Source organism: Electrophorus electricus, chromosome 8 (assembly GCF_041902795.1).
Source record: "Electrophorus electricus isolate QZ-2024a chromosome 8, ASM4190279v1, whole genome shotgun sequence".
Taxonomy (NCBI): Eukaryota; Metazoa; Chordata; class Actinopteri; order Gymnotiformes; family Gymnotidae; genus Electrophorus; species Electrophorus electricus.
The window spans coordinates 17,816,181-17,839,767 of NC_137504.1; positions in this window are offsets into that span (position 1 = coordinate 17,816,181).

The following is a 23,587-nucleotide window of genomic DNA, read 5'->3' on the forward strand; positions in this document are numbered from 1 at the left end:
ACAAAGCTGTTTCAAAGCTGTTTCATGAAACAAAGCTGTTTCATAGTGAGAAAAAGGTAAAGAACAGTTTCAAAGTAAAGATTCTTCTTATAATGCATTCCCTTTTAGTCTAAAACACAATCTCTTGCCCTGAAGCAGTGTTTAAGGTGAATACAAAGCTGTTTCATAGTGAGAAAAAGGTAAAGAACAGAGTTTCAAAGTAAAGATTCTTCTTATAATGCATTCCCTTTTAGTCTAAAACACAATCTTTTGCCCTGAAACAGTGTTTAAGGCGAATATAAAGCTGTTTCATAGTGAGAAAAAGGTAAAGAACAGAGTTTCAAAGTAAAGATTCTTCTTATAATGCAGTCTATTTTAGTCTAAAATACAATCTCTTGCCCTGAAACAGTGTTTAAGGTGAATACAAAGCTGTTTCATAGTGTGAAAAAGGTAAAGAACAGAGTTTCAAAGTAAAGATTCTTCTTATAATGCAGTCTATTTTAGTCTAAAACACAATCTCTTGCCCTGAAACAGTGTTTAAGGTGAATACAAAGCTGTTTCAAAGCTGTTTCATGAAACAAAGCTGTTTCATAGTGAGAAAAAGGTAAAGAACAGAGTTTCAAAGTAAAGATTCTTCTTATAATGCATTCCCTTTTAGTCTAAAACACAATCTCTTGCCCTGAAGCAGTGTTTAAGGTGAATACAAAGCTGTTTCATAGTGAGAAAAAGGTAAAGAACAGAGTTTCAAAGTAAAGATTCTTCTTATAATGCATTCCCTTTTAGTCTAAAACACAATCTTTTACCCTGAAACAGTGTTTAAGCTGAATACAAAGCTGTTTCATAGTGTGAAAAAGGTAAAGAACAGAGTTTCAAAGTAAAGATTCTTCTTACAATGCATTCCCTTTTAGTCTAAAACACAATCTCTTGCCCTGATGCAGTGTTTAAGTTGAATTTAAAGCTGTTTCATAGTGAGAAAAAGGTAAAGAACAGAGTTTCAAAGTAAAGATTCTTCTTATAATGCAGTCTATTTTAGTCTAAAATACAATCTCTTGCCCTGAAACAGTGTTTAAGGTGAATACAAAGCTGTTTCATAGTGTGAAAAAGGTAAAGAACAGAGTTTCAAAGTAAAGATTCTTCTTATAATGCATTCCCTTTTAGTCTAAAACACAATCTCTTGCCCTGAAACAGTGTTTAAGGTGAATACAAAGCTGTTTCATAGTGTGAAAAAGGTAAAAAACAGAGTTTCAAAGTAAAGATTCTTCTTATAATGCATTCCCTTTTAGTCTAAAACACAACCTCTTGCCCTGAAACAGTGTTTAAGGCGAATATAAAGCTGTTTCATAGTGTGAAAAAGGTAAAGAACAGAGTTTCAAAGTAAAGATTCTTCTTATAATGCATTCCCTTTTAGTCTAAAACACAATCTCTTGCCCTGAAGCAGTGTTTAAGGTGAATACAAAGCTGTTTCAAGAAACAAAGCTGGTTCATAGTGAGAAAAAGGTAAAGAACAGAGTTTCAAAGTAAAGATTCTTCTTATAATGCAGTCTATTTTAGTCTAAAATATAATCTCTTGCCCTGAAACAGTGTTTAAGGTGAATACAAAGCTGTTTCATAGTGTGAAAAAGGTAAAGAACAGAGTTTCAAAGTAAAGATTCTTCTTATAATGCAGTCTATTTTAGTCTAAAACACAATCTTTTGCCCTGAAACAGTGTTTAAGGTGAATACAAAGCTGTTTCAAAGCTGTTTCATGAAACAAAGCTGTTTCATAGTGAGAAAAAGGTAAAGAACAGAGTTTCAAAGTAAAGATTCTTCTTATAATGCATTCCCTTTTAGTCTAAAACACAATCTCTTGCCCTGAAGCAGTGTTTAAGGTGAATACAAAGCTGTTTCATAGTGAGAAAAAGGTAAAGAACAGAGTTTCAAAGTAAAGATTCTTCTTATAATGCATTCCCTTTTAGTCTAAAACACAATCTTTTGCCCTGAAACAGTGTTTAAGGCGAATATAAAGCTGTTTCATAGTGTGAAAAAGGTAAAGAACAGAGTTTCAAAGTAAAGATTCTTCTTACAATGCATTCCCTTTTAGTCTAAAACACAATCTCTTGCCCTGAAGCAGTGTTTAAGGTGAATACAAAGCTGTTTCATAGTGTGAAAAAGGTAAAAAACAGAGTTTCAAAGTAAAGATTCTTCTTATAATGCAGTCTATTTTAGTCTAAAATACAATCTCTTGCCCTGAAACAGTGTTTAAGGTGAATACAAAGCTGTTTCATAGTGTGAAAAAGGTAAAGAACAGAGTTTCAAAGTAAAGATTCTTCTTATAATGCAGTCTATTTTAGTCTAAAACACAATCTCTTGCCCTGAAACAGTGTTTAAGGTGAATACAAAGCTGTTTCAAAGCTGTTTCATGAAACAAAGCTGTTTCATAGTGAGAAAAAGGTAAAGAACAGAGTTTCAAAGTAAAGATTCTTCTTATAATGCATTCCCTTTTAGTCTAAAACACAATCTCTTGCCCTGAAGCAGTGTTTAAGGTGAATACAAAGCTGTTTCATAGTGAGAAAAAGGTAAAGAACAGAGTTTCAAAGTAAAGATTCTTCTTATAATGCATTCCCTTTTAGTCTAAAACACAATCTTTTACCCTGAAACAGTGTTTAAGGCGAATATAAAGCTTTTTCATAGTGTGAAAAAGGTAAAGAACAGAGTTTCAAAGTAAAGATTCTTCTTACAATGCATTCCCTTTTAGTCTAAAACACAATCTCTTGCCCTGAAACAGTGTTTAAGCTGAATACAAAGCTGTTTCATAGTGTGAAAAAGGTAAAAAACAGAGTTTCAAAGTAAAGATTCTTCTTATAATGCAGTCTATTTTAGTCTAAAATACAATCTCTTGCCCTGAAACAGTGTTTAAGGTGAATATAAAGCTGTTTCATAGTGTGAAAAAGGTAAAGAACAGAGTTTCAAAGTAAAGATTCTTCTTATAATGCAGTCTATTTTAGTCTAAAACACAATCTCTTGCCCTGAAACAGTGTTTAAGGTGAATACAAAGCTGTTTCAAAGCTGTTTCATGAAACAAAGCTGTTTCATAGTGAGAAAAAGGTAAAGAACAGTTTCAAAGTAAAGATTCTTCTTATAATGCATTCCCTTTTAGTCTAAAACACAATCTTTTGCCCTGAAACAGTGTTGAAGGCGAATATAAAGCTGTTTCATAGTGAGAAAAAGGTAAAGAACAGAGTTTCAAAGTAAAGATTCTTCTTATAATGCAGTCTATTTTAGTCTAAAACACAATCTCTTGCCCTGAAACAGTGTTTAAGGTGAATACAAAGCTGTTTCATAGTGAGAAAAAGGTAAAGAACAGAGTTTCAAAGTAAAGATTCTTCTTACAATGCATTCCCTTTTAGTCTAAAACACAATCTCTTGCCCTGAAACAGTGTTTAAGGTGAATACAAAGCTGTTTCAAAGCTGTTTCATGAAACAAAGCTGTTTCATAGTGAGAAAAAGGTAAAGAACAGAGTTTCAAAGTAAAGATTCTTCTTATAATGCATTCCCTTTTAGTCTAAAACACAATCTCTTGCCCTGAAGCAGTGTTTAAGGTGAATACAAAGCTGTTTCATAGTGAGAAAAAGGTAAAGAACAGAGTTTCAAAGTAAAGATTCTTCTTATAATGCATTCCCTTTTAGTCTAAAACACAATCTTTTGCCCTGAAACAGTGTTTAAGGCGAATATAAAGCTGTTTCATAGTGTGAAAAAGGTAAAGAACAGAGTTTCAAAGTAAAGATTCTTCTTACAATGCATTCCCTTTTAGTCTAAAACACAATCTCTTGCCCTGAAACAGTGTTTAAGGTGAATACAAAGCTGTTTCATAGTGTGAAAAAGGTAAAAAACAGAGTTTCAAAGTAAAGATTCTTCTTATAATGCATTCCCTTTTAGTCTAAAACACAACCTCTTGCCCTGAAACAGTGTTTAAGGCGAATATAAAGCTGTTTCATAGTGTGAAAAAGGTAAAGAACAGAGTTTCAAAGTAAAGATTCTTCTTATAATGCATTCCCTTTTAGTCTAAAACACAATCTCTTGCCCTGAAGCAGTGTTTAAGGTGAATACAAAGCTGTTTCAAGAAACAAAGCTGGTTCATAGTGAGAAAAAGGTAAAGAACAGAGTTTCAAAGTAAAGATTCTTCTTATAATGCAGTCTATTTTAGTCTAAAATACAATCTCTTGCCCTGAAACAGTGTTTAAGGTGAATACAAAGCTGTTTCAAAGCTGTTTCATGAAACAAAGCTGTTTCATAGTGAGAAAAAGGTAAAGAACAGAGTTTCAAAGTAAAGATTCTTCTTATAATGCAGTCTATTTTAGTCTAAAATACAATCTCTTGCCCTGAAACAGTGTTTAAGGTGAATATAAAGCTGTTTCATAGTGTGAAAAAGGTAAAGAACAGAGTTTCAAAGTAAAGATTCTTCTTATAATGCAGTCTATTTTAGTCTAAAACACAATCTCTTGCCCTGAAACAGTGTTTAAGGTGAATACAAAGCTGTTTCAAAGCTGTTTCATGAAACAAAGCTGTTTCATAGTGAGAAAAAGGTAAAGAACAGTTTCAAAGTAAAGATTCTTCTTATAATGCATTCCCTTTTAGTCTAAAACACAATCTCTTGCCCTGAAGCAGTGTTTAAGGTGAATACAAAGCTGTTTCATAGTGAGAAAAAGGTAAAGAACAGAGTTTCAAAGTAAAGATTCTTCTTATAATGCATTCCCTTTTAGTCTAAAACACAATCTTTTGCCCTGAAACAGTGTTTAAGGCGAATATAAAGCTGTTTCATAGTGAGAAAAAGGTAAAGAACAGAGTTTCAAAGTAAAGATTCTTCTTATAATGCAGTCTATTTTAGTCTAAAATACAATCTCTTGCCCTGAAACAGTGTTTAAGGTGAATACAAAGCTGTTTCATAGTGTGAAAAAGGTAAAGAACAGAGTTTCAAAGTAAAGATTCTTCTTATAATGCAGTCTATTTTAGTCTAAAACACAATCTCTTGCCCTGAAACAGTGTTTAAGGTGAATACAAAGCTGTTTCAAAGCTGTTTCATGAAACAAAGCTGTTTCATAGTGAGAAAAAGGTAAAGAACAGAGTTTCAAAGTAAAGATTCTTCTTATAATGCATTCCCTTTTAGTCTAAAACACAATCTCTTGCCCTGAAGCAGTGTTTAAGGTGAATACAAAGCTGTTTCATAGTGAGAAAAAGGTAAAGAACAGAGTTTCAAAGTAAAGATTCTTCTTATAATGCATTCCCTTTTAGTCTAAAACACAATCTTTTACCCTGAAACAGTGTTTAAGCTGAATACAAAGCTGTTTCATAGTGTGAAAAAGGTAAAGAACAGAGTTTCAAAGTAAAGATTCTTCTTACAATGCATTCCCTTTTAGTCTAAAACACAATCTCTTGCCCTGATGCAGTGTTTAAGTTGAATTTAAAGCTGTTTCATAGTGAGAAAAAGGTAAAGAACAGAGTTTCAAAGTAAAGATTCTTCTTATAATGCAGTCTATTTTAGTCTAAAATACAATCTCTTGCCCTGAAACAGTGTTTAAGGTGAATACAAAGCTGTTTCATAGTGTGAAAAAGGTAAAGAACAGAGTTTCAAAGTAAAGATTCTTCTTATAATGCATTCCCTTTTAGTCTAAAACACAATCTCTTGCCCTGAAACAGTGTTTAAGGTGAATACAAAGCTGTTTCATAGTGTGAAAAAGGTAAAAAACAGAGTTTCAAAGTAAAGATTCTTCTTATAATGCATTCCCTTTTAGTCTAAAACACAACCTCTTGCCCTGAAACAGTGTTTAAGGCGAATATAAAGCTGTTTCATAGTGTGAAAAAGGTAAAGAACAGAGTTTCAAAGTAAAGATTCTTCTTATAATGCATTCCCTTTTAGTCTAAAACACAATCTCTTGCCCTGAAGCAGTGTTTAAGGTGAATACAAAGCTGTTTCAAGAAACAAAGCTGGTTCATAGTGAGAAAAAGGTAAAGAACAGAGTTTCAAAGTAAAGATTCTTCTTACAATGCATTCCCTTTTAGTCTAAAACACAATCTCTTGCCCTGAAACAGTGTTTAAGCTGAATACAAAGCTGTTTCATAGTGTGAAAAAGGTAAAAAACAGAGTTTCAAAGTAAAGATTCTTCTTATAATGCAGTCTATTTTAGTCTAAAATACAATCTCTTGCCCTGAAACAGTGTTTAAGGTGAATATAAAGCTGTTTCATAGTGTGAAAAAGGTAAAGAACAGAGTTTCAAAGTAAAGATTCTTCTTATAATGCAGTCTATTTTAGTCTAAAACACAATCTCTTGCCCTGAAACAGTGTTTAAGGTGAATACAAAGCTGTTTCAAAGCTGTTTCATGAAACAAAGCTGGTTCATAGTGAGAAAAAGGTAAAGAACAGTTTCAAAGTAAAGATTCTTCTTATAATGCATTCCCTTTTAGTCTAAAACACAATCTCTTGCCCTGAAACAGTGTTGAAGGCGAATATAAAGCTGTTTCATAGTGAGAAAAAGGTAAAGAACAGAGTTTCAAAGTAAAGATTCTTCTTATAATGCAGTCTATTTTAGTCTAAAACACAATCTCTTGCCCTGAAACAGTGTTTAAGGTGAATACAAAGCTGTTTCATAGTGAGAAAAAGGTAAAGAACAGAGTTTCAAAGTAAAGATTCTTCTTACAATGCATTCCCTTTTAGTCTAAAACACAATCTCTTGCCCTGAAACAGTGTTTAAGGTGAATACAAAGCTGTTTCAAAGCTGTTTCATGAAACAAAGCTGTTTCATAGTGAGAAAAAGGTAAAGAACAGAGTTTCAAAGTAAAGATTCTTCTTATAATGCATTCCCTTTTAGTCTAAAACACAATCTCTTGCCCTGAAGCAGTGTTTAAGGTGAATACAAAGCTGTTTCATAGTGAGAAAAAGGTAAAGAACAGAGTTTCAAAGTAAAGATTCTTCTTATAATGCATTCCCTTTTAGTCTAAAACACAATCTTTTGCCCTGAAACAGTGTTTAAGGCGAATATAAAGCTGTTTCATAGTGTGAAAAAGGTAAAGAACAGAGTTTCAAAGTAAAGATTCTTCTTACAATGCATTCCCTTTTAGTCTAAAACACAATCTCTTGCCCTGAAACAGTGTTTAAGGTGAATACAAAGCTGTTTCATAGTGTGAAAAAGGTAAAAAACAGAGTTTCAAAGTAAAGATTCTTCTTATAATGCATTCCCTTTTAGTCTAAAACACAACCTCTTGCCCTGAAACAGTGTTTAAGGCGAATATAAAGCTGTTTCATAGTGTGAAAAAGGTAAAGAACAGAGTTTCAAAGTAAAGATTCTTCTTATAATGCATTCCCTTTTAGTCTAAAACACAATCTCTTGCCCTGAAGCAGTGTTTAAGGTGAATACAAAGCTGTTTCAAGAAACAAAGCTGGTTCATAGTGAGAAAAAGGTAAAGAACAGAGTTTCAAAGTAAAGATTCTTCTTATAATGCAGTCTATTTTAGTCTAAAATACAATCTCTTGCCCTGAAACAGTGTTTAAGGTGAATACAAAGCTGTTTCAAAGCTGTTTCATGAAACAAAGCTGTTTCATAGTGAGAAAAAGGTAAAGAACAGAGTTTCAAAGTAAAGATTCTTCTTATAATGCAGTCTATTTTAGTCTAAAATACAATCTCTTGCCCTGAAACAGTGTTTAAGGTGAATATAAAGCTGTTTCATAGTGTGAAAAAGGTAAAGAACAGAGTTTCAAAGTAAAGATTCTTCTTATAATGCAGTCTATTTTAGTCTAAAACACAATCTCTTGCCCTGAAACAGTGTTTAAGGTGAATACAAAGCTGTTTCAAAGCTGTTTCATGAAACAAAGCTGTTTCATAGTGAGAAAAAGGTAAAGAACAGTTTCAAAGTAAAGATTCTTCTTATAATGCATTCCCTTTTAGTCTAAAACACAATCTCTTGCCCTGAAGCAGTGTTTAAGGTGAATACAAAGCTGTTTCATAGTGAGAAAAAGGTAAAGAACAGAGTTTCAAAGTAAAGATTCTTCTTATAATGCATTCCCTTTTAGTCTAAAACACAATCTTTTGCCCTGAAACAGTGTTTAAGGCGAATATAAAGCTGTTTCATAGTGAGAAAAAGGTAAAGAACAGAGTTTCAAAGTAAAGATTCTTCTTATAATGCAGTCTATTTTAGTCTAAAATACAATCTCTTGCCCTGAAACAGTGTTTAAGGTGAATACAAAGCTGTTTCATAGTGTGAAAAAGGTAAAGAACAGAGTTTCAAAGTAAAGATTCTTCTTATAATGCAGTCTATTTTAGTCTAAAACACAATCTCTTGCCCTGAAACAGTGTTTAAGGTGAATACAAAGCTGTTTCAAAGCTGTTTCATGAAACAAAGCTGTTTCATAGTGAGAAAAAGGTAAAGAACAGAGTTTCAAAGTAAAGATTCTTCTTATAATGCATTCCCTTTTAGTCTAAAACACAATCTCTTGCCCTGAAGCAGTGTTTAAGGTGAATACAAAGCTGTTTCATAGTGAGAAAAAGGTAAAGAACAGAGTTTCAAAGTAAAGATTCTTCTTATAATGCATTCCCTTTTAGTCTAAAACACAATCTTTTACCCTGAAACAGTGTTTAAGCTGAATACAAAGCTGTTTCATAGTGTGAAAAAGGTAAAGAACAGAGTTTCAAAGTAAAGATTCTTCTTACAATGCATTCCCTTTTAGTCTAAAACACAATCTCTTGCCCTGATGCAGTGTTTAAGTTGAATTTAAAGCTGTTTCATAGTGAGAAAAAGGTAAAGAACAGAGTTTCAAAGTAAAGATTCTTCTTATAATGCAGTCTATTTTAGTCTAAAATACAATCTCTTGCCCTGAAACAGTGTTTAAGGTGAATACAAAGCTGTTTCATAGTGTGAAAAAGGTAAAGAACAGAGTTTCAAAGTAAAGATTCTTCTTATAATGCATTCCCTTTTAGTCTAAAACACAATCTCTTGCCCTGAAACAGTGTTTAAGGTGAATACAAAGCTGTTTCATAGTGTGAAAAAGGTAAAAAACAGAGTTTCAAAGTAAAGATTCTTCTTATAATGCATTCCCTTTTAGTCTAAAACACAACCTCTTGCCCTGAAACAGTGTTTAAGGCGAATATAAAGCTGTTTCATAGTGTGAAAAAGGTAAAGAACAGAGTTTCAAAGTAAAGATTCTTCTTATAATGCATTCCCTTTTAGTCTAAAACACAATCTCTTGCCCTGAAGCAGTGTTTAAGGTGAATACAAAGCTGTTTCAAGAAACAAAGCTGGTTCATAGTGAGAAAAAGGTAAAGAACAGAGTTTCAAAGTAAAGATTCTTCTTATAATGCAGTCTATTTTAGTCTAAAATATAATCTCTTGCCCTGAAACAGTGTTTAAGGTGAATACAAAGCTGTTTCATAGTGTGAAAAAGGTAAAGAACAGAGTTTCAAAGTAAAGATTCTTCTTATAATGCAGTCTATTTTAGTCTAAAACACAATCTTTTGCCCTGAAACAGTGTTTAAGGTGAATACAAAGCTGTTTCAAAGCTGTTTCATGAAACAAAGCTGTTTCATAGTGAGAAAAAGGTAAAGAACAGAGTTTCAAAGTAAAGATTCTTCTTATAATGCATTCCCTTTTAGTCTAAAACACAATCTCTTGCCCTGAAGCAGTGTTTAAGGTGAATACAAAGCTGTTTCATAGTGAGAAAAAGGTAAAGAACAGAGTTTCAAAGTAAAGATTCTTCTTATAATGCATTCCCTTTTAGTCTAAAACACAATCTTTTGCCCTGAAACAGTGTTTAAGGCGAATATAAAGCTGTTTCATAGTGTGAAAAAGGTAAAGAACAGAGTTTCAAAGTAAAGATTCTTCTTACAATGCATTCCCTTTTAGTCTAAAACACAATCTCTTGCCCTGAAGCAGTGTTTAAGGTGAATACAAAGCTGTTTCATAGTGTGAAAAAGGTAAAAAACAGAGTTTCAAAGTAAAGATTCTTCTTATAATGCAGTCTATTTTAGTCTAAAATACAATCTCTTGCCCTGAAACAGTGTTTAAGGTGAATACAAAGCTGTTTCATAGTGTGAAAAAGGTAAAGAACAGAGTTTCAAAGTAAAGATTCTTCTTATAATGCAGTCTATTTTAGTCTAAAACACAATCTCTTGCCCTGAAACAGTGTTTAAGGTGAATACAAAGCTGTTTCAAAGCTGTTTCATGAAACAAAGCTGTTTCATAGTGAGAAAAAGGTAAAGAACAGAGTTTCAAAGTAAAGATTCTTCTTATAATGCATTCCCTTTTAGTCTAAAACACAATCTCTTGCCCTGAAGCAGTGTTTAAGGTGAATACAAAGCTGTTTCATAGTGAGAAAAAGGTAAAGAACAGAGTTTCAAAGTAAAGATTCTTCTTATAATGCATTCCCTTTTAGTCTAAAACACAATCTTTTACCCTGAAACAGTGTTTAAGGCGAATATAAAGCTTTTTCATAGTGTGAAAAAGGTAAAGAACAGAGTTTCAAAGTAAAGATTCTTCTTACAATGCATTCCCTTTTAGTCTAAAACACAATCTCTTGCCCTGAAACAGTGTTTAAGCTGAATACAAAGCTGTTTCATAGTGTGAAAAAGGTAAAAAACAGAGTTTCAAAGTAAAGATTCTTCTTATAATGCAGTCTATTTTAGTCTAAAATACAATCTCTTGCCCTGAAACAGTGTTTAAGGTGAATATAAAGCTGTTTCATAGTGTGAAAAAGGTAAAGAACAGAGTTTCAAAGTAAAGATTCTTCTTATAATGCAGTCTATTTTAGTCTAAAACACAATCTCTTGCCCTGAAACAGTGTTTAAGGTGAATACAAAGCTGTTTCAAAGCTGTTTCATGAAACAAAGCTGTTTCATAGTGAGAAAAAGGTAAAGAACAGTTTCAAAGTAAAGATTCTTCTTATAATGCATTCCCTTTTAGTCTAAAACACAATCTTTTGCCCTGAAACAGTGTTGAAGGCGAATATAAAGCTGTTTCATAGTGAGAAAAAGGTAAAGAACAGAGTTTCAAAGTAAAGATTCTTCTTATAATGCAGTCTATTTTAGTCTAAAATACAATCTCTTGCCCTGAAACAGTGTTTAAGGTGAATACAAAGCTGTTTCATAGTGTGAAAAAGGTAAAGAACAGAGTTTCAAAGTAAAGATTCTTCTTATAATGCAGTCTATTTTAGTCTAAAACACAATCTCTTGCCCTGAAACAGTGTTTAAGGTGAATACAAAGCTGTTTCAAAGCTGTTTCATGAAACAAAGCTGTTTCATAGTGAGAAAAAGGTAAAGAACAGAGTTTCAAAGTAAAGATTCTTCTTATAATGCATTCCCTTTTAGTCTAAAACACAATCTCTTGCCCTGAAGCAGTGTTTAAGGTGAATACAAAGCTGTTTCATAGTGAGAAAAAGGTAAAGAACAGAGTTTCAAAGTAAAGATTCTTCTTATAATGCATTCCCTTTTAGTCTAAAACACAATCTTTTGCCCTGAAACAGTGTTTAAGGCGAATATAAAGCTGTTTCATAGTGTGAAAAAGGTAAAGAACAGAGTTTCAAAGTAAAGATTCTTCTTATAATGCAGTCTATTTTAGTCTAAAATACAATCTCTTGCCCTGAAACAGTGTTTAAGGTGAATATAAAGCTGTTTCATAGTGTGAAAAAGGTAAAGAACAGAGTTTCAAAGTAAAGATTCTTCTTATAATGCAGTCTATTTTAGTCTAAAACACAATCTCTTGCCCTGAAACAGTGTTTAAGGTGAATACAAAGCTGTTTCAAAGCTGTTTCATGAAACAAAGCTGTTTCATAGTGAGAAAAAGGTAAAGAACAGTTTCAAAGTAAAGATTCTTCTTATAATGCATTCCCTTTTAGTCTAAAACACAATCTCTTGCCCTGAAGCAGTGTTTAAGGTGAATACAAAGCTGTTTCATAGTGAGAAAAAGGTAAAGAACAGAGTTTCAAAGTAAAGATTCTTCTTATAATGCATTCCCTTTTAGTCTAAAACACAATCTTTTGCCCTGAAACAGTGTTTAAGGCGAATATAAAGCTGTTTCATAGTGAGAAAAAGGTAAAGAACAGAGTTTCAAAGTAAAGATTCTTCTTACAATGCATTCCCTTTTAGTCTAAAACACAATCTCTTGTCCTGATGCAGTGTTTAAGTTGAATATAAAGCTGTTTCATAGTGAGAAAAAGGTAAAGAACAGAGTTTCAAAGTAAAGATTCTTCTTATAATGCAGTCTATTTTAGTCTAAAACACAATCTCTTGCCCTGAAGCAGTGTTTAAGTTGAATATAAAGCTGTTTCATAGTGAGAAAAAGGTAAAAAACAGAGTTTCAAAGTAAAGATTCTTCTTATAATGCATTCCCTTTTAGTCTAAAACACAATCGCTTGCCCTGAAACAGTGTTTAAGGTGAATACAAAGCTGTTTCATAGTGTGAAAAAGGTAAAGAACAGAGTTTCAAAGTAAAGATTCTTCTTACAATGCATTCCCTTTTAGTCTAAAACACAATCTCTTGCCCTGATGCAGTGTTTAAGTTGAATATAAAGCTGTTTCATAGTGAGAAAAAGGTAAAGAACAGAGTTTCAAAGTAAAGATTCTTCTTATAATGCAGTCTATTTTAGTCTAAAATACAATCTTTTGCCCTGAAACAGTGTTTAAGGTGAATACAAAGCTGTTTCATAGTGTGAAAAAGGTAAAGAACAGAGTTTCAAAGTAAAGATTCTTCTTATAATGCATTCCCTTTTAGTCTAAAACACAATCTCTTGCCCTGAAGCAGTGTTTAAGGTGAATACAAAGCTGTTTCATAGTGAGAAAAAGGTAAAGAACAGAGTTTCAAAGTAAAGATTCTTCTTACAATGCATTCCCTTTTAGTCTAAAACACAATCTCTTGCCCTGAAACAGTGTTTAAGGTGAATACAAAGCTGTTTCAAAGCTGTTTCATGAAACAAAGCTGGTTCACAGTGAGAAAAAGGTAAAGAACAGTTTCAAAGTAAAGATTCTTCTTATAATGCAGTCTATTTTAGTCTAAAATACAATCTCTTGCCCTGAAACAGTGTTTAAGGCGAATACAAAGCTGTTTAAAAGGTAAAGAACAGAGTTTCAAAGTAAACATTCTTCTTATAATGCATTCCCTTTTAGTTGTTCAGTTTGGTTAAAAACAATATTTCTTACTCTGAAACTATGTATAAGCCAATTATAATGCGTGGAAACGTTGCCTCCTTGTGGTTAGAGGTGTAAAAACAGAGTTGCAATTACTTTCAAGGGTCACATTAGAACCATGTTAAAACAAATTGTTCTCCCCTGGATAAACTCTTTTCACTTGAAATATGTGTTTTCTTAGGATATTGTAAGTTATTCAGTTTGGTTAAAAACAAGATGTCTTGCTCTGAAATGGTGTATAAGCTGATTACAATGCATAGAAGCCCTGTTTCTTTTTGGTTAGAGGTGTACAAACAGAGTTGCAATTACTTTAATTGGTCATATTACAAACAACTTGATCTCCCCTTGTTATAAACTCTTTTCATTTGAAATATGTGTTTTCTTAACATATTGTAAGTTATTCAGTTTGGTTAAAAACAAGATGTCTAGCTCTGAAACAGTAAGTTGAATACAAAGCTGTTTCAAAGCTGTTTCATGAAACAAAGCTGTTTCATAGTGAGAAAAAGGTAAAGAACAGAGTTTCAAAGTAAAGATTCTTCTTATAATGCAGTCTATTTTAGTCTAAAACACAATCTCTTGCCCTGAAACAGTGTTTAAGGTGAATACAAAGCTGTTTCATAGTGAGAAAAAGGTAAAGAACAGAGTTTCAAAGTAAAGATTCTTCTTACAATGCATTCCCTTTTAGTCTAAAACACAATCTCTTGCCCTGAAGTAGTGTTTAAGGTGAATACAAAGCTGTTTCAAAGCTGTTTCATGGAACAAAGCTGTTTCATAGTGTGAAAAAGGTAAAAAACAGTTTCAAAGTAAAGATTCTTCTTATAATGCATTACCTTTTAGTCTAAAACACAATCTCTTGCCCTGAAGCAGTGTTTAAGGTGAATACAAAGCTGTTTCATAGTGTGAAAAAGGTAAAGAACAGAGTTTCAAAGTAAAGATTCTTCTTACAATGCATTCCCTTTTAGTCTAAAACACAATCTCTTGCCCTGAAACAGTGTTTAAGGTGAATACAAAGCTGTTTCATAGTGTGAAAAAGGTAAAAAACAGAGTTTCAAAGTAAAGATTCTTCTTATAATGCAGTCTATTTTAGTCTAAAATACAATCTCTTGCCCTGAAACAGTGTTTAAGGTGAATACAAAGCTGTTTCATAGTGTGAAAAAGGTAAAGAACAGAGTTTCAAAGTAAAGATTCTTCTTATAATGCAGTCTATTTTAGTCTAAAACACAATCGCTTGCCCTGAAACAGTGTTTAAGGTGAATACAAAGCTGTTTCATAGTGTGAAAAAGGTAAAGAACAGAGTTTCAAAGTAAATATTCTTCTTATAATGCATTCCCTTTTAGTCTAAAACACAACCTCTTGCCCTGAAACAGTGTTTAAGGTGAATACAAAGCTGTTTCATAGTGTGAAAAAGGTAAAAAACAGAGTTTCAAAGTAAAGATTCTTCTTATAATGCAGTCTATTTTAGTCTAAAATACAATCTCTTGCCCTGAAACAGTGTTTAAGGTGAATACAAAACTGTTTCATAGTGTGAAAAAGGTAAAGAACAGAGTTTCAAAGTAAAGATTCTTCTTATAATGCAGTCTATTTTAGTCTAAAACACAATCTCTTGCCCTGAAACAGTGTTTAAGGTGAATACAAAGCTGTTTCAAAGCTGTTTCATGAAACAAAGCTGTTTCATAGTGAGAAAAAGGTAAAGAACAGAGTTTCAAAGTAAAGATTCTTCTTATAATGCATTCCCTTTTAGTCTAAAACACAATCTCTTGCCCTGAAGCAGTGTTTAAGGTGAATACAAAGCTGTTTCATAGTGAGAAAAAGGTAAAGAACAGAGTTTCAAAGTAAAGATTCTTCTTATAATGCATTCCCTTTTAGTCTAAAACACAATCTTTTACCCTGAAACAGTGTTTAAGGCGAATATAAAGCTGTTTCATAGTGTGAAAAAGGTAAAGAACAGAGTTTCAAAGTAAAGATTCTTCTTACAATGCATTCCCTTTTAGTCTAAAACACAATCTCTTGCCCTGAAACAGTGTTTAAGCTGAATACAAAGCTGTTTCATAGTGTGAAAAAGGTAAAGAACAGAGTTTCAAAGTAAAGATTCTTCTTATAATGCAGTCTATTTTAGTCTAAAACACAATCTCTTGCCCTGAAACAGTGTTTAAGGTGAATACAAAGCTGTTTCATAGTGAGAAAAAGGTAAAGAACAGAGTTTCAAAGTAAAGATTCTTCTTACAATGCATTCCCTTTTAGTCTAAAACACAATCTCTTGCCCTGAAACAGTGTTTAAGGTGAATACAAAGCTGTTTCAAAGCTGTTTCATGAAACAAAGCTGTTTCATAGTGAGAAAAAGGTAAAGAACAGAGTTTCAAAGTAAAGATTCTTCTTATAATGCATTCCCTTTTAGTCTAAAACACAATCTCTTGCCCTGAAGCAGTGTTTAAGGTGAATACAAAGCTGTTTCATAGTGAGAAAAAGGTAAAGAACAGAGTTTCAAAGTAAAGATTCTTCTTATAATGCATTCCCTTTTAGTCTAAAACACAATCTTTTGCCCTGAAACAGTGTTTAAGGCGAATATAAAGCTGTTTCATAGTGTGAAAAAGGTAAAGAACAGAGTTTCAAAGTAAAGATTCTTCTTACAATGCATTCCCTTTTAGTCTAAAACACAATCTCTTGCCCTGAAACAGTGTTTAAGGTGAATACAAAGCTGTTTCATAGTGTGAAAAAGGTAAAAAACAGAGTTTCAAAGTAAAGATTCTTCTTATAATGCATTCCCTTTTAGTCTAAAACACAACCTCTTGCCCTGAAACAGTGTTTAAGGCGAATATAAAGCTGTTTCATAGTGTGAAAAAGGTAAAGAACAGAGTTTCAAAGTAAAGATTCTTCTTATAATGCATTCCCTTTTAGTCTAAAACACAATCTCTTGCCCTGAAGCAGTGTTTAAGGTGAATACAAAGCTGTTTCAAGAAACAAAGCTGGTTCATAGTGAGAAAAAGGTAAAGAACAGAGTTTCAAAGTAAAGATTCTTCTTATAATGCAGTCTATTTTAGTCTAAAATACAATCTCTTGCCCTGAAACAGTGTTTAAGGTGAATACAAAGCTGTTTCAAAGCTGTTTCATGAAACAAAGCTGTTTCATAGTGAGAAAAAGGTAAAGAACAGAGTTTCAAAGTAAAGATTCTTCTTATAATGCAGTCTATTTTAGTCTAAAATACAATCTCTTGCCCTGAAACAGTGTTTAAGGTGAATATAAAGCTGTTTCATAGTGTGAAAAAGGTAAAGAACAGAGTTTCAAAGTAAAGATTCTTCTTATAATGCAGTCTATTTTAGTCTAAAACACAATCTCTTGCCCTGAAACAGTGTTTAAGGTGAATACAAAGCTGTTTCAAAGCTGTTTCATGAAACAAAGCTGTTTCATAGTGAGAAAAAGGTAAAGAACAGTTTCAAAGTAAAGATTCTTCTTATAATGCATTCCCTTTTAGTCTAAAACACAATCTCTTGCCCTGAAGCAGTGTTTAAGGTGAATACAAAGCTGTTTCATAGTGAGAAAAAGGTAAAGAACAGAGTTTCAAAGTAAAGATTCTTCTTATAATGCATTCCCTTTTAGTCTAAAACACAATCTTTTGCCCTGAAACAGTGTTTAAGGCGAATATAAAGCTGTTTCATAGTGAGAAAAAGGTAAAGAACAGAGTTTCAAAGTAAAGATTCTTCTTATAATGCAGTCTATTTTAGTCTAAAATACAATCTCTTGCCCTGAAACAGTGTTTAAGGTGAATACAAAGCTGTTTCATAGTGTGAAAAAGGTAAAGAACAGAGTTTCAAAGTAAAGATTCTTCTTATAATGCAGTCTATTTTAGTCTAAAACACAATCTCTTGCCCTGAAACAGTGTTTAAGGTGAATACAAAGCTGTTTCAAAGCTGTTTCATGAAAAAAAGCTGTTTCATAGTGAGAAAAAGGTAAAGAACAGAGTTTCAAAGTAAAGATTCTTCTTATAATGCATTCCCTTTTAGTCTAAAACACAATCTCTTGCCCTGAAGCAGTGTTTAAGGTGAATACAAAGCTGTTTCATAGTGAGAAAAAGGTAAAGAACAGAGTTTCAAAGTAAAGATTCTTCTTATAATGCATTCCCTTTTAGTCTAAAACACAATCTTTTACCCTGAAACAGTGTTTAAGGCGAATATAAAGCTGTTTCATAGTGTGAAAAAGGTAAAGAACAGAGTTTCAAAGTAAAGATTCTTCTTACAATGCATTCCCTTTTAGTCTAAAACACAATCTCTTGCCCTGAAACAGTGTTTAAGCTGAATACAAAGCTGTTTCATAGTGTGAAAAAGGTAAAAAACAGAGTTTCAAAGTAAAGATTCTTCTTATAATGCAGTCTATTTTAGTCTAAAATACAATCTCTTGCCCTGAAACAGTGTTTAAGGTGAATACAAAGCTGTTTCATAGTGTGAAAAAGGTAAAGAACAGAGTTTCAAAGTAAAGATTCTTCTTACAATGCATTCCCTTTTAGTCTAAAACACAATCTCTTGCCCTGATGCAGTGTTTAAGTTGAATATAAAGCTGTTTCATAGTGACAAAAAGGTAAAGAACAGAGTTTCAAAGTAAAGATTCTTCTTATAATGCAGTCTATTTTAGTCTAAAATACAATCTCTTGCCCTGAAACAGTGTTTAAGGTGAATACAAAGCTGTTTCATAGTGTGAAAAAGGTAAAGAACAGAGTTTCAAAGTAAAGATTCTTCTTATAATGCATTCCCTTTTAGTCTAAAACACAATCTCTTGCCCTGAAGCAGTGTTTAAGGTGAATACAAAGCTGTTTCATAGTAAGAAAAAGGTAAAGAACAGAGTTTCAAAGTAAAGATTCTTCTTACAATGCATTCCCTTTTAGTCTAAAACACAATCTCTTGCCCTGAAACAGTGTTTAAGGTGAATACAAAGCTGTTTCAAAGCTGTTTCATGAAACAAAGCTGGTTCACAGTGAGAAAAAGGTAAAGAACAGTTTCAAAGTAAAGATTCTTCTTATAATGCAGTCTATTTTAGTCTAAAATACAATCTCTTGCCCTGAAACAGTGTTTAAGGCGAATACAAAGCTGTTTAAAAGGTAAAGAACAGAGTTTCAAAGTAAACATTCTTCTTATAATGCATTCCCTTTTAGTTGTTCAGTTTGGTTAAAAACAATATTTCTTACTCTGAAACTATGTATAAGCCAATTATAATGCGTGGAAACGTTGCCTCCTTGTGGTTAGAGGTGTAAAAACAGAGTTGCAATTACTTTCAAGGGTCACATTAGAACCATGTTAAAACAAATTGTTCTCCCCTGGATAAACTCTTTTCACTTGAAATATGTGTTTTCTTAGGATATTGTAAGTTATTCAGTTTGGTTAAAAACAAGATGTCTTGCTCTGAAATGGTGTATAAGCTGATTACAATGCATAGAAGCCCTGTTTCTTTTTGGTTAGAGGTGTACAAACAGAGTTGCAATTACTTTAATTGGTCATATTACAAACAACTTGATCTCCCCTTGTTATAAACTCTTTTCATTTGAAATATGTGTTTTCTTAACATATTGTAAGTTATTCAGTTTGGTTAAAAACAAGATGTCTAGCTCTGAAACAGTAAGTTGAATACAAAGCTGTTTCAAAGCTGTTTCATGAAACAAAGCTGTTTCATAGTGAGAAAAAGGTAAAGAACAGAGTTTCAAAGTAAAGATTCTTCTTATAATGCAGTCTATTTTAGTCTAAAACACAATCTCTTGCCCTGAAACAGTGTTTAAGGTGAATACAAAGCTGTTTCATAGTGAGAAAAAGGTAAAGAACAGAGTTTCAAAGTAAAGATTCTTCTTACAATGCATTCCCTTTTAGTCTAAAACACAATCTCTTGCCCTGAAGTAGTGTTTAAGGTGAATACAAAGCTGTTTCAAAGCTGTTTCATGAAACAAAGCTGTTTCATAGTGTGAAAAAGGTAAAGAACAGAGTTTCAAAGTAAAGATTCTTCTTACAATGCATTCCCTTTTAGTCTAAAACACAATCTCTTGCCCTGAAACAGTGTTTAAGGTGAATACAAAGCTGTTTCATAGTGTGAAAAAGGTAAAAAACAGAGTTTCAAAGTAAAGATTCTTCTTATAATGCATTCCCTTTTAGTCTAAAACACAATCTCTTGCCCTGAAGCAGTGTTTAAGGTGAATACAAAGCTGTTTCATAGTGAGAAAAAGGTAAAGAACAGAGTTTCAAAGTAAAGATTCTTCTTATAATGCATTCCCTTTTAGTCTAAAACACAATCTTTTACCCTGAAACAGTGTTTAAGGCGAATATAAAGCTGTTTCATAGTGTGAAAAAGGTAAAGAACAGAGTTTCAAAGTAAAGATTCTTCTTACAATGCATTCCCTTTTAGTCTAAAACACAATCTCTTGCCCTGAAACAGTGTTTAAGCTGAATACAAAGCTGTTTCATAGTGTGAAAAAGGTAAAAAACAGAGTTTCAAAGTAAAGATTCTTCTTATAATGCAGTCTATTTTAGTCTAAAATACAATCTCTTGCCCTGAAACAGTGTTTAAGGTGAATACAAAGCTGTTTCATAGTGTGAAAAAGGTAAAGAACAGAGTTTCAAAGTAAAGATTCTTCTTACAATGCATTCCCTTTTAGTCTAAAACACAATCTCTTGCCCTGATGCAGTGTTTAAGTTGAATATAAAGCTGTTTCATAGTGACAAAAAGGTAAAGAACAGAGTTTCAAAGTAAAGATTCTTCTTATAATGCAGTCTATTTTAGTCTAAAATACAATCTCTTGCCCTGAAACAGTGTTTAAGGTGAATACAAAGCTGTTTCATAGTGTGAAAAAGGTAAAGAACAGAGTTTCAAAGTAAAGATTCTTCTTATAATGCATTCCCTTTTAGTCTAAAACACAATCTCTTGCCCTGAAGCAGTGTTTAAGGTGAATACAAAGCTGTTTCATAGTAAGAAAAAGGTAAAGAACAGAGTTTCAAAGTAAAGATTCTTCTTACAATGCATTCCCTTTTAGTCTAAAACACAATCTCTTGCCCTGAAACAGTGTTTAAGGTGAATACAAAGCTGTTTCAAAGCTGTTTCATGAAACAAAGCTGGTTCACAGTGAGAAAAAGGTAAAGAACAGTTTCAAAGTAAAGATTCTTCTTATAATGCAGTCTATTTTAGTCTAAAATACAATCTCTTGCCCTGAAACAGTGTTTAAGGCGAATACAAAGCTGTTTAAAAGGTAAAGAACAGAGTTTCAAAGTAAACATTCTTCTTATAATGCATTCCCTTTTAGTTGTTCAGTTTGGTTAAAAACAATATTTCTTACTCTGAAACTATGTATAAGCCAATTATAATGCGTGGAAACGTTGCCTCCTTGTGGTTAGAGGTGTAAAAACAGAGTTGCAATTACTTTCAAGGGTCACATTAGAACCATGTTAAAACAAATTGTTCTCCCCTGGATAAACTCTTTTCACTTGAAATATGTGTTTTCTTAGGATATTGTAAGTTATTCAGTTTGGTTAAAAACAAGATGTCTTGCTCTGAAATGGTGTATAAGCTGATTACAATGCATAGAAGCCCTGTTTCTTTTTGGTTAGAGGTGTACAAACAGAGTTGCAATTACTTTAATTGGTCATATTACAAACAACTTGATCTCCCCTTGTTATAAACTCTTTTCATTTGAAATATGTGTTTTCTTAACATATTGTAAGTTATTCAGTTTGGTTAAAAACAAGATGTCTAGCTCTGAAACAGTAAGTTGAATACAAAGCTGTTTCAAAGCTGTTTCATGAAACAAAGCTGTTTCATAGTGAGAAAAAGGTAAAGAACAGAGTTTCAAAGTAAAGATTCTTCTTATAATGCAGTCTATTTTAGTCTAAAACACAATCTCTTGCCCTGAAACAGTGTTTAAGGTGAATACAAAGCTGTTTCATAGTGAGAAAAAGGTAAAGAACAGAGTTTCAAAGTAAAGATTCTTCTTACAATGCATTCCCTTTTAGTCTAAAACACAATCTCTTGCCCTGAAGTAGTGTTTAAGGTGAATACAAAGCTGTTTCAAAGCTGTTTCATGAAACAAAGCTGTTTCATAGTGTGAAAAAGGTAAAGAACAGAGTTTCAAAGTAAAGATTCTTCTTACAATGCATTCCCTTTTAGTCTAAAACACAATCTCTTGCCCTGAAACAGTGTTTAAGGTGAATACAAAGCTGTTTCATAGTGTGAAAAAGGTAAAAAACAGAGTTTCAAAGTAAAGATTCTTCTTATAATGCAGTCTATTTTAGTCTAAAATACAATCTCTTGCCCTGAAACAGTGTTTAAGGTGAATACAAAGCTGTTTCATAGTGTGAAAAAGGTAAAGAACAGAGTTTCAAAGTAAAGATTCTTCTTATAATGCAGTCTATTTTAGTCTAAAACACAATCTCTTGCCCTGAAACAGTGTTTAAGGTGAATACAAAGCTGTTTCATAGTGTGAAAAAGGTAAAGAACAGAGTTTCAAAGTAAATATTCTTCTTATAATGCATTCCCTTTTAGTCTAAAACACAACCTCTTGCCCTGAAACAGTGTTTAAGGTGAATACAAAGCTGTTTCATAGTGTGAAAAAGGTAAAAAACAGAGTTTCAAAGTAAAGATTCTTCTTATAATGCATTCCCTTTTAGTCTAAAACACAATCTCTTGCCCTGAAGCAGTGTTTAAGGTGAATACAAAGCTGTTTCATAGTGAGAAAAAGGTAAAGAACAGAGTTTCAAAGTAAAGATTCTTCTTATAATGCATTCCCTTTTAGTCTAAAACACAATCTTTTACCCTGAAACAGTGTTTAAGGCGAATATAAAGCTGTTTCATAGTGTGAAAAAGGTAAAGAACAGAGTTTCAAAGTAAAGATTCTTCTTACAATGCATTCCCTTTTAGTCTAAAACACAATCTCTTGCCCTGAAACAGTGTTTAAGCTGAATACAAAGCTGTTTCATAGTGTGAAAAAGGTAAAGAACAGAGTTTCAAAGTAAAGATTCTTCTTATAATGCAGTCTATTTTAGTCTAAAACACAATCTCTTGCCCTGAAACAGTGTTTAAGGTGAATACAAAGCTGTTTCATAGTGAGAAAAAGGTAAAGAACAGAGTTTCAAAGTAAAGATTCTTCTTACAATGCATTCCCTTTTAGTCTAAAACACAATCTCTTGCCCTGAAACAGTGTTTAAGGTGAATACAAAGCTGTTTCAAAGCTGTTTCATGAAACAAAGCTGTTTCATAGTGAGAAAAAGGTAAAGAACAGAGTTTCAAAGTAAAGATTCTTCTTATAATGCATTCCCTTTTAGTCTAAAACACAATCTCTTGCCCTGAAGCAGTGTTTAAGGTGAATACAAAGCTGTTTCATAGTGAGAAAAAGGTAAAGAACAGAGTTTCAAAGTAAAGATTCTTCTTATAATGCATTCCCTTTTAGTCTAAAACACAATCTTTTACCCTGAAACAGTGTTTAAGGCGAATATAAAGCTGTTTCATAGTGTGAAAAAGGTAAAGAACAGAGTTTCAAAGTAAAGATTCTTCTTACAATGCATTCCCTTTTAGTCTAAAACACAATCTCTTGCCCTGAAACAGTGTTTAAGCTGAATACAAAGCTGTTTCATAGTGTGAAAAAGGTAAAAAACAGAGTTTCAAAGTAAAGATTCTTCTTATAATGCAGTCTATTTTAGTCTAAAATACAATCTCTTGCCCTGAAACAGTGTTTAAGGTGAATATAAAGCTGTTTCATAGTGTGAAAAAGGTAAAGAACAGAGTTTCAAAGTAAAGATTCTTCTTATAATGCAGTCTATTTTAGTCTAAAACACAATCTCTTGCCCTGAAACAGTGTTTAAGGTGAATACAAAGCTGTTTCAAAGCTGTTTCATGAAACAAAGCTGTTTCATAGTGAGAAAAAGGTAAAGAACAGTTTCAAAGTAAAGATTCTTCTTATAATGCATTCCCTTTTAGTCTAAAACACAATCTCTTGCCCTGAAGCAGTGTTTAAGGTGAATACAAAGCTGTTTCATAGTGAGAAAAAGGTAAAGAACAGAGTTTCAAAGTAAAGATTCTTCTTATAATGCATTCCCTTTTAGTCTAAAACACAATCTCTTGCCCTGAAGCAGTGTTTAAGGTGAATACAAAGCTGTTTCATAGTGAGAAAAAGGTAAAGAACAGAGTTTCAAAGTAAAGATTCTTCTTATAATGCATTCCCTTTTAGTCTAAAACACAATCTTTTGCCCTGAAACAGTGTTTAAGGCGAATATAAAGCTGTTTCATAGTGTGAAAAAGGTAAAGAACAGAGTTTCAAAGTAAAGATTCTTCTTACAATGCATTCCCTTTTAGTCTAAAACACAATCTCTTGCCCTGAAACAGTGTTTAAGGTGAATACAAAGCTGTTTCATAGTGTGAAAAAGGTAAAAAACAGAGTTTCAAAGTAAAGATTCTTCTTATAATGCATTCCCTTTTAGTCTAAAACACAACCTCTTGCCCTGAAACAGTGT